Here is a 12,209-nt window from a genome sequence, read left to right on the forward strand (position 1 = left end):
TCTGCTTTATATAAAGTCAACTGATTGCAAATGTTAATCATATCTACAAAATTTCTTTCCAGCATCACCTAGACTCGTGGCTAATGATACAACTGGGCACACAGCCCCACCCAAGATGACACATAAAATTAACCATCACACCGTGTGTTTGGAGTCAGGGTATTTACTCCTCTAAGCCTCATTTTCTTTCTCTAAAACAGAATAATAGAAGAGCCTGGTGAGAGGTAATGCACACAAAGTGCACAGTAAATGCTAGCTGTTGTACCAGGAGGTACCCCAGAACACATATTGACAACGACAGTCCTCTTGGGAGTACCGGGAAGTACACACCATGGTGGCTGCTCTCAAGCTCGTGGCTGAGTTGTGGAGGAATCATACAAAACCCCGGAGGGGCACTGTGCTTATTCGCATCTGCTACTACCCAACAGACTGGCTCAGAACCTTCAGTTTATGTGAAAACTCCCACAGAAATGAACCTTCGCTCTCTTTTTCATGGGGAGAGGAGCAAAGTTTCTCCACTGGGTTCTTCATCTTTGAGCCAGTGGAGGGCTTGGAGCAATATGTCAGAAAGAATTAAATTTCACTTTTTCAGCAGCCATTTCACATTTTGTGAGAACTGCGTATTCATGTTGGTAAACAGCCAAGTAGGAACCAGATGATGGCTCAGTTTTCCTGGAAATCAGGAAATCAATCAAGCTGCCAAAATGAGATGACTGCATTGTGAAATACTGCTAACATTCCACAAAGTTGTTTTAAGTAAGGAATTTTGTAAAATGGAAATTCTCTCTTCCTATTTCTCTTTCTTCCTCCCTCCCTCCCTTCCTCTCCTCCTTCCTTCCTTTCTTTCTTCTTTTCATTCCTTTTTAAAGCCAGAGTTACCCACTGTTCAACTACTTCTAGTATGTTCAGCTTAGGCATGAGTTTTTAGAAACAGGTAAGATGAGATACGGGTCTCTCTGCCTCTCTCTGAGACCTTTTCATTGTTCCAACTAATTGGCACCCTTCTCTGCCCATCCAGGAGTATGCCTGCCTTTGTCCACACCTGTCTCTCCTGTTTCTCGTCCTTTTTTTACAGTGAAACCACGATTTCAGCCACCTCCTTCAGAATCAGGAATAAAATGATTCCAAAAATCCTTCTCTCTGTCTAGTATCAAGCTGTACCTTAAAATGTATTTATTTAAATATATAAAATAAACTTTTTATTTTAGATTTACAGAAAAGCTGCAAAGAGAGTATAGAAAATTTCCATGTACTCCACACCCAGTTTCCTTATTATTATCTTACAGTAGTATGGTACATTTGTCATAACTAATAAATCAATGTTGATATATTTTTAACTAAAATTCATACTTTCAGATTTCCTTAGTTTTTATCTATTCTTTGCTATTCCAGGATCCCATCCAGGATGCCACATGTCTTCATAGGCTCCTCTTGTCTGGGACAGTTTCTCAGACTTTCCTTGTTTTCAGTAACTTCAACCATTTTGAAGAGTACTGGTCAGGTATTTTGTAAAATGTCTCTCAGCTGGGGTTCGCCTGATGTTTCCTCATGATTAGAGTGGGATAATGTGTTTTGGGGATGAAGACCACAGGGGTAAAATGCCATTCCGACCACATTGTATCAAGAGCATATACTATCAAAATGATTTATGACTGTCAACGGTAACCTTGATTACCTAGGTGAGCTTGTGTTTGCCAGCTATCTCCACTATAAAGTTACTTTTTTCCCCTTTTCATACTATTCTCTTTGGAAGCAAGTCACTAAGCACAGCCCTCACTGAAGGGAGGGCAGTTACACTGTACCTCTTGAGAAGGGTGTGTCTGCAAAAATTATTTAGAGTTCTTCGTACAAGAGATTTATGCAGCAATTTATATCAGCATAACTAATGGATATTTATTTTATACTTTGGGTTATAATTTAATAAATAATGTAATAAAATAAAAACAATAAATAATAAAAGGTTTGCCTTTGATTTGATTTGTAGATTTTCTTCCTCTTGTGTGGATTGAGCCCATATCCCTGAAAGGACCTGGAGATACTGCCCCCAGTCAGAAAGAGTCCACTCATCAATCTTGCAAACATACGGGGTCCTAGGGGTAGTGAGAAACACTTCACTTCTCCCATTTGGATGCTGGTCAATATGCAGAGTCCACTTTCGATAAGCATCCCGAAGGCCCTTCCCTGTCTGGTCTTTTTCCTTATTGATCCTCTCAGTCCTTTCCATCCCTATGTTCACCTACCCCTGGCAAGGAATTTGAAGGACCTTCATTCTATTTGCATGAAATAATAAAGCTAAATACAACAAATAACATTCATAGGGATTATAGCTCTCCTCTTCCTGCATACTTCCTAGTGTACTGTTTTGGGTACTTTACATATATTATTTCTAATCCTCACACTAATGGCAAGGTAATTGTTATTCCCATTTTACAGATGTGGAAACTGGGACATTGAGAGTTTAAAAAGTCCAAGCAAGGTTTTCCTCCTACTGTACAGTCTGCTCCTTCTCAGTAGTCTCCTTCACTAGCCTCTCTTCTTCTCACCCACCTCCTATGTGACTGCAGGCAAACCACTTTCCCCTGAGCCTCAGCTTCTTGTCTGGTGATACTGCTGGACAAATTCAATGAGATGCATAGAAAGTCTTCCTCATTGGTTTCAGTAAAAAGCATCTGTTATTACTGCTAATTTCATGAAGATTAAATTAATTTTAAAAACTATCTTTCTATTCTTCATTCCATTTTCTACTTATGCTCGCTTCTTAATGGTCTCATCTATTCTCATGTCTTTAAATACCCATCTATGTCAAAAAGTACCAAACGTATATATCTACCTTGGATCTTTCCTTTAAATTTCAGACAAGTCAACATCTTCACTTGAGTGTTTTAAGATACAAGTTGGAGGTTCTGCTTCCAGCAGTCTTGTATTATACTAGCCTGTATCATATTATAATAATTATAGACTCTGAACAAAACAAAAGAACACAATTATCTGAAGAAACTGAAGAAATAAAAAGCAGGAAGAAACTGGAGGGAAGTCAACCACTGATAGAAGGGAGGTACAGTGGATAAGATTTGTGATTAAAGGATTTTTGCCTGAAGGCACTACCCAGAACACATAGCATAGGATGGCCAGAATTCAAGTATAAGGTTGCTAGTCTTACTGGTTTGACAAGTCAGAGAATCAAGTTTAGAAAAAAAAAACAACCCAAGAAAGTAAGAAGCCACAGAGACTTCTTTAAAATGTGTATAAAATTTGACCAAATCCTTGGCTGACTCTCGACCTGTGCATGTGCAGGGGGTACTCCAGGGAGCCCAGGAGAAAACAGCCAGAAAAAGAAAACTGGAAACTGAAAGAAGTGAGCAGAAATTTTAGCTGCTGACCATCTCAAGAGACATAGAATTTGGAATTTTATGCCTGCCAAGTTAACTGATAAAAATAGTCTCTAGAGGAAGATAAGACAATCTAGATTTTCTACAATGTATCATCCACAATGTCCAGTATTAGAAGACTTTTTTAAAATGGTAAACTTGCAAATAAGCAGGGAAATATGAACAACAGCCAAAAGAAAGGCAGTCAATAGAAAGCAATTCTGAAATAACTCTGATATTTAATTAGAAGAGGAAGATTTCAAATTGGCTATAACAAATATGTTCAAGAACCTTAAAAAACACACTCATAATCAATGAACAGATGGGTAAATTCATCAGAGAACTAGAAACTATTAAGAAGAACCAAATGGCAATTCTAGGATTAAAAATTATAATATCTGAAAAGAAAAATTCACTAGATAGGCTTAATAGAAAAACTGAAGATGGAAGAAAGAGTGAACTTGAATAAAAATTTTAGAGAATTTATACCAATCTGCAGAACAGAGAGAAAAAATATTTTTAAAAATAAGCAAAGCTTCACTGACTTGTAGGACAATATCAAATCATCTAACATACAAGTAATACAATTTCTAGAAGGAGAGGAAATAGACAATGGGACAGAAAAATTATTTGAAGAAATAAAGACTAAAAACTTGCCAAATTTGGTAATAAATATGAACTTACAGATCCAAGAAGCTCAGGAAAACCAAAGCTTAATAAATACAAATAAAACCATTCCTGAAACATAATCAAACAACTAAAAAAATCAAATGTAAAGGAAGAATCTGGAAAATGACCAAGAAAAACAACATGTACATACAGGGGACCAGCAGTAGAAAAGTTAGCTGTCTTCTCATCAAAAACAATGGAGGCCAAAAAAGCCAATGGAATGTCTTATTCAATGTGTTAAAAGTAAAAAGGTATCAGCCTAGAATTATATATCTAGCAAAAATATCTTTAAAAATTAGGATGATGAGGGCGGGGGGAGGGTACAGCTCAGTGGTAGGGCAAGTACCTAGCAAGCACGAAGTCCTGGGTTCAATCCCCAGTACCTCCATCAAAAATAAGTAAATACATAAAAAAAACCCAATTACCTCCTTCCCCAAATAAAATAATAAATAAATTTTTAAAAATTAGGATGACAGGAAGATCTTTTCAGATAAAGAAAAAACACTAGAAAATTAATTGCTAGCAAATGTGCACTACAAGAAATGTTGAAGCCAGTTCTTGTAGGGGAAATGACAACAAATGGACTTTAGGTCTCCAGGGAAAAATTAAAAGCACTGGAAATGGTAAAATGCAGGTAAATTTTAAAATGTATATGTATTTATATATTTTTTCTATAAAACTATATATATACATAGACAGTTGATCCTTGAACAACATGGTTTGAACTGCACAGGACCACTTACACGCGAATTTTTTTTCAATAGTAAATACTATAGCACTACATGATCTGCAGTTGTTTGTATCTGTGGAGGCAGAACCATGGATACTGAAGATTTGTGTATATGAAGTGCCAGCTTTAAGTTATATGTAGATTTCTAACTACATGGAGGATCTGCACCCGTAAACTTTGCATTGTTCAGGAGTAAACTGTGTATTGTTCTGATAGTTTCTTTAAAAGAGACATGAATATTTAAAGTGAAGAATATGTATCACTCTGTTGCAGAGATCATAATATATGTGTATGTAATACATATGAAAACAATAGCACAAAAGACAGGTTGAGGAAGTTGACTTTTTTCCTAATTTGTTAGTTTTTTAAAAAAATTGCATGATTGTTAAATTGTATTGAATGCCTTTTATGTAAAAATTATGTTTTCCCCTTTAAACCAGTTAACATAATGAATATATTAATAGATTTTCTAATGATAAATTATCTTTGGATTCCCATGGTAAATCTTTCTTGGTCATAATACATAGGCACACATCTATTATTAACATCTTGTGGTACATTGGTTACAATCAATGAACTAATACTAAATACTCCTATTAACTAAAGTTCATAGTTTACATTAGGGTTCATTCTTTTTGCTCTATAGTTCCAGTGTGCTTTGATAAATGCACAATGTCATGTAGCCACCATTACAGTATCATACAGTATCATTTCATTGCTCTGAATGCTCCATCTATTCATCCTTCCTTCCCTCCTGCTGCACCCCTGGCAACTACTGATCTTTTTACTGTCTCTATAGTCTTGCCTTTTCCAGAATATAGGTGGACTCATCCAGTAGGTAGTTTTTTTCACACTGATTTTTTTCATTTAGCAATATGCATTTAAAGTTCCTCCACGTCTTTTTGTGACCTGGTAACATTTCTTTTTTCTCACTGAATAACATTCCATTGTCTGGATGTACCACTGGTTGTTCATCTATTCACCTCTTGAAGGACATCTTGGTTGCTTCCAGTTTTGGGCAATTATGAATAAAGCTGCTATAAATTTGTGTGTAGTTTTTGGGTGGGCATTAAGTTTTTACCTCAGTTCAGTAAATACCTAAGAGTGTAATTGCTGGATTGCATGGTAAGCATCTCTTTAACCTCATAAGAAATTTCCAAACTGTTTTCCAAAGTGGCTATGTCATTTTGCATTCCCACCAGCCAAGAATCAGAGTTCCTGTTGCTCCACATCCTCATCAGCCTTTGTTGCCAGCATTTTGGATTTAACCAATCCCATAGTTGTGTAGTGGTATCTCGTTGTTTTAATTTGTAATTCCTTAATGACATACTAAGTTGATCATCTTTTCAAGTGATTTTTTCCATCTGGATACGTTTTGGTGAGGTGTCTGTTCAGATTTTTTCCCCCATTTTATAAAATAAGCTTTTGTTTTCTTTTTGTTGAGTTTTAAGGGTTCTTTGTATATTTCGGATACATGTTGTCTTATCAGATACACACTGTGCAAATATTTTCTCCCAGTTTGTGACTTATCTTTTCACTCTCCTAACAGTGTCCTTTGGAGAGCAGATGTTTTCAATTTTAATGAAGTCAAATTTACCCATCTTTTTTTCATGGATTATGCTTTTGGTGTTGTATATAAAAACTCATTGCCAAACCCAAGGTCACCTAGATTTTCTCCTATATTATATATTTACCAGACTTCAAATGTTTGGCTGTTTGTTCCTCTTCACAATATCACCCCCTTTTGACTTCATCTCAGAAGTTTCTGGGCCATTCACTCAGTTTTCACTATTTTAGCAGTCACATTTCTGAATCCCTTATTTTTCAGACACTAGTTTTCTTTCCTCTTAGGCAATCATCTCCCTGAGTCAGTAAAAGCCAATTACTTTTTCAGTTTTCTAGTGTCTCTGATCTCTAACTGTGTTCTCTGACTTTCGGACAGCCATCACTCCACTCTTTAATCCTCAAACCACTGCCACAGAGGTCTAAAAGGAAAGAAAGCAAATAATATGAAGGTAGTGTTTGCTAGTTTCCAGAACCAATCTCGGGAGATAAAAGAGCAAACACTTCCCAAATTCTGTAATTGCAGCCTGTTTGACCTAAATTCATATCCAGTGCTCACTTGTTAATTAACAGCCTTCTTTATTGATTTTCCTTGCAGACTTAGCAAGGAAACTTCTATAAGAAAAGATTTCAGTTACAGAATTTAAACTGATACTATCTCTTACATCAGAAAGAGAAAACTAACTGGTTTCTTCCCATTTGCCTTTTCTTTTTGTAATCTGAGTTCCTAAATGTTCTAACAATCATGTTTTATTCCATTTGAAAATAGTAACAGTAAGAAATGTGTTTGATGGACTTGTTAGGTAATTGATTTTATAAATGACTGCTATTCTGATTAAGTGTGCTTCTTATAGAGATAACCCACTAAATCATTTACATAAATTTCTGACATGTTTAATTTAAACAAGCTGAGGCAAAGTGTGTATTGGTTTCCCAGGGCTGATGTAAGAAATTTCCACAAACTGGGTGACTCTAAATGATAGAAATTTATTCTGTCATAGTTCTGAATGCCAGAAGTCAAATCAACATGTTGGCAGGGCCATACTCCCTTTGAAGGCTCTAGGCAAAAGAATCCTTCCTAGGCTCTAGCTTCTAGTGCTTACTGGCAATCCTTGTCATTCTTTGGCTTGTAGCTACATCACTCTAGCTTTTGCTTCCATCTTCCCTCTCTGTGTCTGTGTCTCCAAATAACCTTCTCCTTATGAGGACACCAGTCACTGGATTTAGGGCCCACTCTATTCCAGCATGACTTCATCTCACTGTTACATCTGCAAAGACCCTATTCTAACTAAGGTCACAGTCAGGGTATCAGATCTCAGGGTTTAGGACTTCAACAAATTTCAACCCACAAGAGTACATGCTAGAGGCCTAGGGTATAAAAGTCAGATTCAAAGGTGATATGCTAAAGGAAGAAAAACACCGGACAAAATATGCTTCAGGAAGAAAAACTGGGGTGATGGAGGTATGATGCGTGCTTATAACAGCTTTGAAAAAGGGCTGCTTCAGATGGAGAGAGTTCCTATTCTAAACCTTCCAAGAGAAGCAGGGTCTAAATATGCTTGACTTCAGCCCCCATCCCCCAAAGAATGAGGAAAACAAAGAACACAAATCTCCAATATTAACTAAAGGAAATTGTCAAAAGTGACTGAGTAAAAGTTAAAAGCAAAATAACCACAGGTGAATGTGGGTAGGATGCGCTAGACTAGGTCTCATAATTGGTCACCAGCCAAGTTATAGAAGGCAATATGCTTGCTAGACTTTTAACTTTTGCTTCTTTGTTTGTTTTGCTTCATTATTGGTTGATCAGGTGACTGGTAAACATTTCTCATTTGTATTATTGATTGGCATTTTCCTCAACCATTTGCTCAAATCTCAAAAGGCATTAGCTGTGCTATCATGCCACACAAGACCCCTGGAAGTTCAAGGGGGAAAGATTTCAGAGTCCCTTGACTATTATCTGGAAGGAGAGGATAAGCCACTGGACTGTGACTCTTTTCCTCCAGCGCAGGGACACTTGAGGAAAGTTTGACCCCAAGTGGAACTTTTTATATTAGCAAGTGAAGTGATGTATCCATTAGAGAGAAATGAGAGTCTTGCTGGGGTTGCCATGTGCTGACTACTGATTCGAGAATGCCCTAGGCATGCTGTCCCTGCTTGTCAGGATTGCTTTATATCTAGAATCCTTTTATCTTTTTCTGCATTTTTATCTTAAAATTTTCTTTCTTTTCACCTTATAATTCTCTTAAGGTATCATCTGTTGTGTTTTTTCACCCCGAACTTCTTTTAATTAGGTCTTCATTTATGAAATGATCTTCTCTTTTATTTCTAATTATTTCTGAATTCTGTCACTTAATCCTGAATTTTGTAATTCTGATGTAGGGTTATTTTTCATACCATGTGTTACTTTACTTTAATGTCTCTTAGCTTGTTTTAAAATAATAGGTTAAAGCTTTGATCTACTGCTTGGGCTTGTCCTGGCATGTGTTCATTAGCTATATGAATGTTATGCTGTATATTATTCCCTTTTTTTATTATAATAATTTTAATGGGATTAATATTGATTTTTTTTGTTGCTCATTTTTTTCAGTTTTTTTTTTATTGTGGTAAAATACACATTAAACAATAACTGCCCACTCCCCCTCAACCCCACGCAACTTTCTATCTCTATGGTTTTGACTACTCTAAGTACCCCATATAAATGAATTATACAATATTTGTCTTTTTGTGACTGATTTATTTCACTTTGCATAATGTCCTCAAGGTTCTTCCATGTTGTAGCATATTGCAGAATTCCTTTCATTTTTAAAGCCGAACAATATGTATATACTACATTTTGCTTATCCACTCATCTATTGATGGACACTTGGGTTGTTTCATGTTTTAGCTATTGTGAATAAAGCTGCTAAGCATATATGGGTGCACGAATATCACTTTGAGACCCTGTTTTCAATTATTCTGAGTATATATCCAGATATTGAATTGCTGAATCATATGGTAATTCTATTTTTAATTGTTTAAGGAATTACCTTAATATTTTCCACAGAGACTGTACCATTTTATATTTCTACCAACAGTGCACAGGTTCCATTTTCTCCACAACCTCACCAACACTTGCTGCTTTCTGTTTTTTTGATAGTGGCTATCCTAATGGGTGTGAACCAGTATCTCACTGTAGTTTTAATTTGCATTTTCCCTAATGGTTACTGACGTTGAGCATCTTTTCATATGCTTATTGGCCATCTGTATATCTTCTTTAGAGAAACATCTATTTAAGTCCCTTTCCCATTTTTGCACTGGGTTGTTGTTGCTGAGTTGTAGGAGTTCTCTACATATTCTGGATATTTTTTCAAATTTTTTCCTTTTCTTTTTTTTTTTTTTTTCTATATATTCTGGGTATAAATCTCTTATCAGATACATGATTTTCAAAAATTTTCTCCTATTAGGTAGATTGCCTTTTATATTTCATAAATTTGAATTTTAGGATGAGTTTTTCTATTTCTGCAAAAAACATCGTTGGGATTTTGATAGGGGTTGCATTAAAAATGCAGATTGTTTTGGGTAGTTTTAACAATATGAAGGCTTCCAATCTATGCCTATAGGATGCATTTCCACTTATTATGTCTTCTTTAATTTCTTTCAGCAATGTTTTGTAGTTTTCATTGTTTTTCACCTCAATTCCTCAGCATTTTATTCTTTTTGATGCTGCTGTAAATGGCATTGTTTTTGAAATTTTCTTTTCAGATGATTCATTGTTAGTGTGTAGAAAAGCAACTGATTTTTCTGTGTTGACTTTGTATCTTGTTACTTTGCTAAATTTATTTAAGTCCTAACAGGTTTTTTTTGTGTGTGTGAAATCTTTAGGGTTTTCTACATATAAAATCATATCATCTATAAACAGAGATAAAGCAGGCAACTTTGCCTTGTCCCTTTTGTTGCTCATTTTTACATGAAACTAGTTTTCCTGTTTAGGGGGAGGTGTGGTCAGTAGAGCTTTTCTAACTTCAGAGTTCTCTTTTCTGTTTTTGTGTAGCGTTCAAATAAATGGCAGCTTACTTTCTGGGGTTTCCTGGCTCTATCTACCCCCATCCTCCACCCACTTTATTTTGCCTTTATGTTTCCAAAGTACTCCCTCCCCTTCCCCCAACATATACAGTTTTAAAAAACTTTTTATTACGTCACTCTTAGTATTGAGTAAACTATCAAGAATCAATAAATACATGAGGAAAATCTCATGAATGTCAGAACCCAAAACAAAGAAGCAGAAAAGAAAGAGTTAATGTAGAGAACCAAAGAAGACTTAACAAAAATCTTAGCCTCAAAGAGTAGCATCCATGAAATGGGAATGCGATAATATTAGAAATGAAAGGAGGGAGGAAGAATGAAAAGAAGCAGGCAGAAAATAAAAAAAAGTCTTGGAAATTTAAAATAGGAAAATATGAAAGATTTTTAAAGGTACAGTGGAGAATTTGGAAGGTGAAGTTGAGGAAGTTTCCCAGAGAGGAGAGGGAAAATAGGGAAGTAAAGAGAAGAGAAAAGAGAATTTGAGGATGAATTCAGGTCATCCAATATCCCATTTATATAGTAATTCTAGAAAGAGAAATGAATGAAAGACTCCCCGAGTGCCCTGGTACAATGAATGCAAAAAAGACCTAAACCAAAACACTAGTGATAGAAAAAGGAAGGATCCTAGAAGCTTCTTGAGAGAAAAAACTGGTTACATAGGAAAGATTAGGAATCAGAATGATACCAAGTTAGAAGACATCCGAATAATCCCTTCAAATGCTGAGAACATTGTTTTCATATTCAAGTCTATGCCTAGCCAAAATATCTATCAAATATGGGAATAGTATAAAGACATTTTCAGGCATGCAAGGTCTCATTTATCTATTCTTTCTCAGGAAGCAACTGGATGACATTTTCCACAGAAATGATGGTGGAAATAAAACAAGAAAAATAAAAGTCATGGGACCCAATACAAGAAAGAAGCAAAAGATATCCCCAGCTAAGGTGAAGGGAAATCACAGGAAGAGTTGTTTGGCAGGCCTAGGGTGCAACCATTGGAAGACTCCAGAAACAACAGAATGGATAATTTACCAGATACAATTAACCATGTGAGAGGAGGTTTTCAGTACTGATGGAACATTTAGAGATGGATATAGTAATATGTACATAGAAAATTAAAATTTTAAAACAGGCAACTATTAATTCCAGGAAAGACAACTCACATGAAAAAGAAATATAATTTCTGTGTGGCTCATTTGCAAACATTTATATAATCATAATAATGAAAAACAGAATAGAGATTTAACTAAAAATTATGATAAAACAATTTTGGGAATATGAAGTGAGTGGTAGGAGATATAAAAAATTAAATCCTCATTGTCTATAGTTAAAAGACAACAGATAATGTATAAAATTGAAAAATCAAGAACAGTAAATGTGTGTTATTTAGAAACGAAAGGTAAATATTAGAAAGAACTACTAGAGTTTGAAATAGTTGCTTGTGGATTGAGAGAGGAGTTGGGGTGAAGCAAGGATCTCTGGTTTTACTTTAAGCCTCATAATATTATTTGACTTTTTAAAACTGTAATTTCATAATAGTTAATATGAAATATATTTAAAGTTAAATGATATTATTTCAGAGCTAAGTGGATGGATTGAAAAGTGGCTGTAATAAATTGGCCTTCCGGAATTCAGTATGGCAGAAAGAATGTGCATTATGCAGAAAAGAGTTAACATAGCCAAACTGACTGATATCCTTTGAAATGCCTGCTTACCTGGCTGGCATCTGGGAACTTCCTGGATTTCAGAAAGATTCTCACCACACTCACTGATAAGAGTTGTTCACTGTGCCTAAATTATTTGTGCAAACAACATGT

This window comes from Camelus ferus, chromosome 20, assembly GCF_009834535.1.
Source record: "Camelus ferus isolate YT-003-E chromosome 20, BCGSAC_Cfer_1.0, whole genome shotgun sequence".
NCBI classification, from domain to species: Eukaryota; Metazoa; Chordata; class Mammalia; order Artiodactyla; family Camelidae; genus Camelus; species Camelus ferus.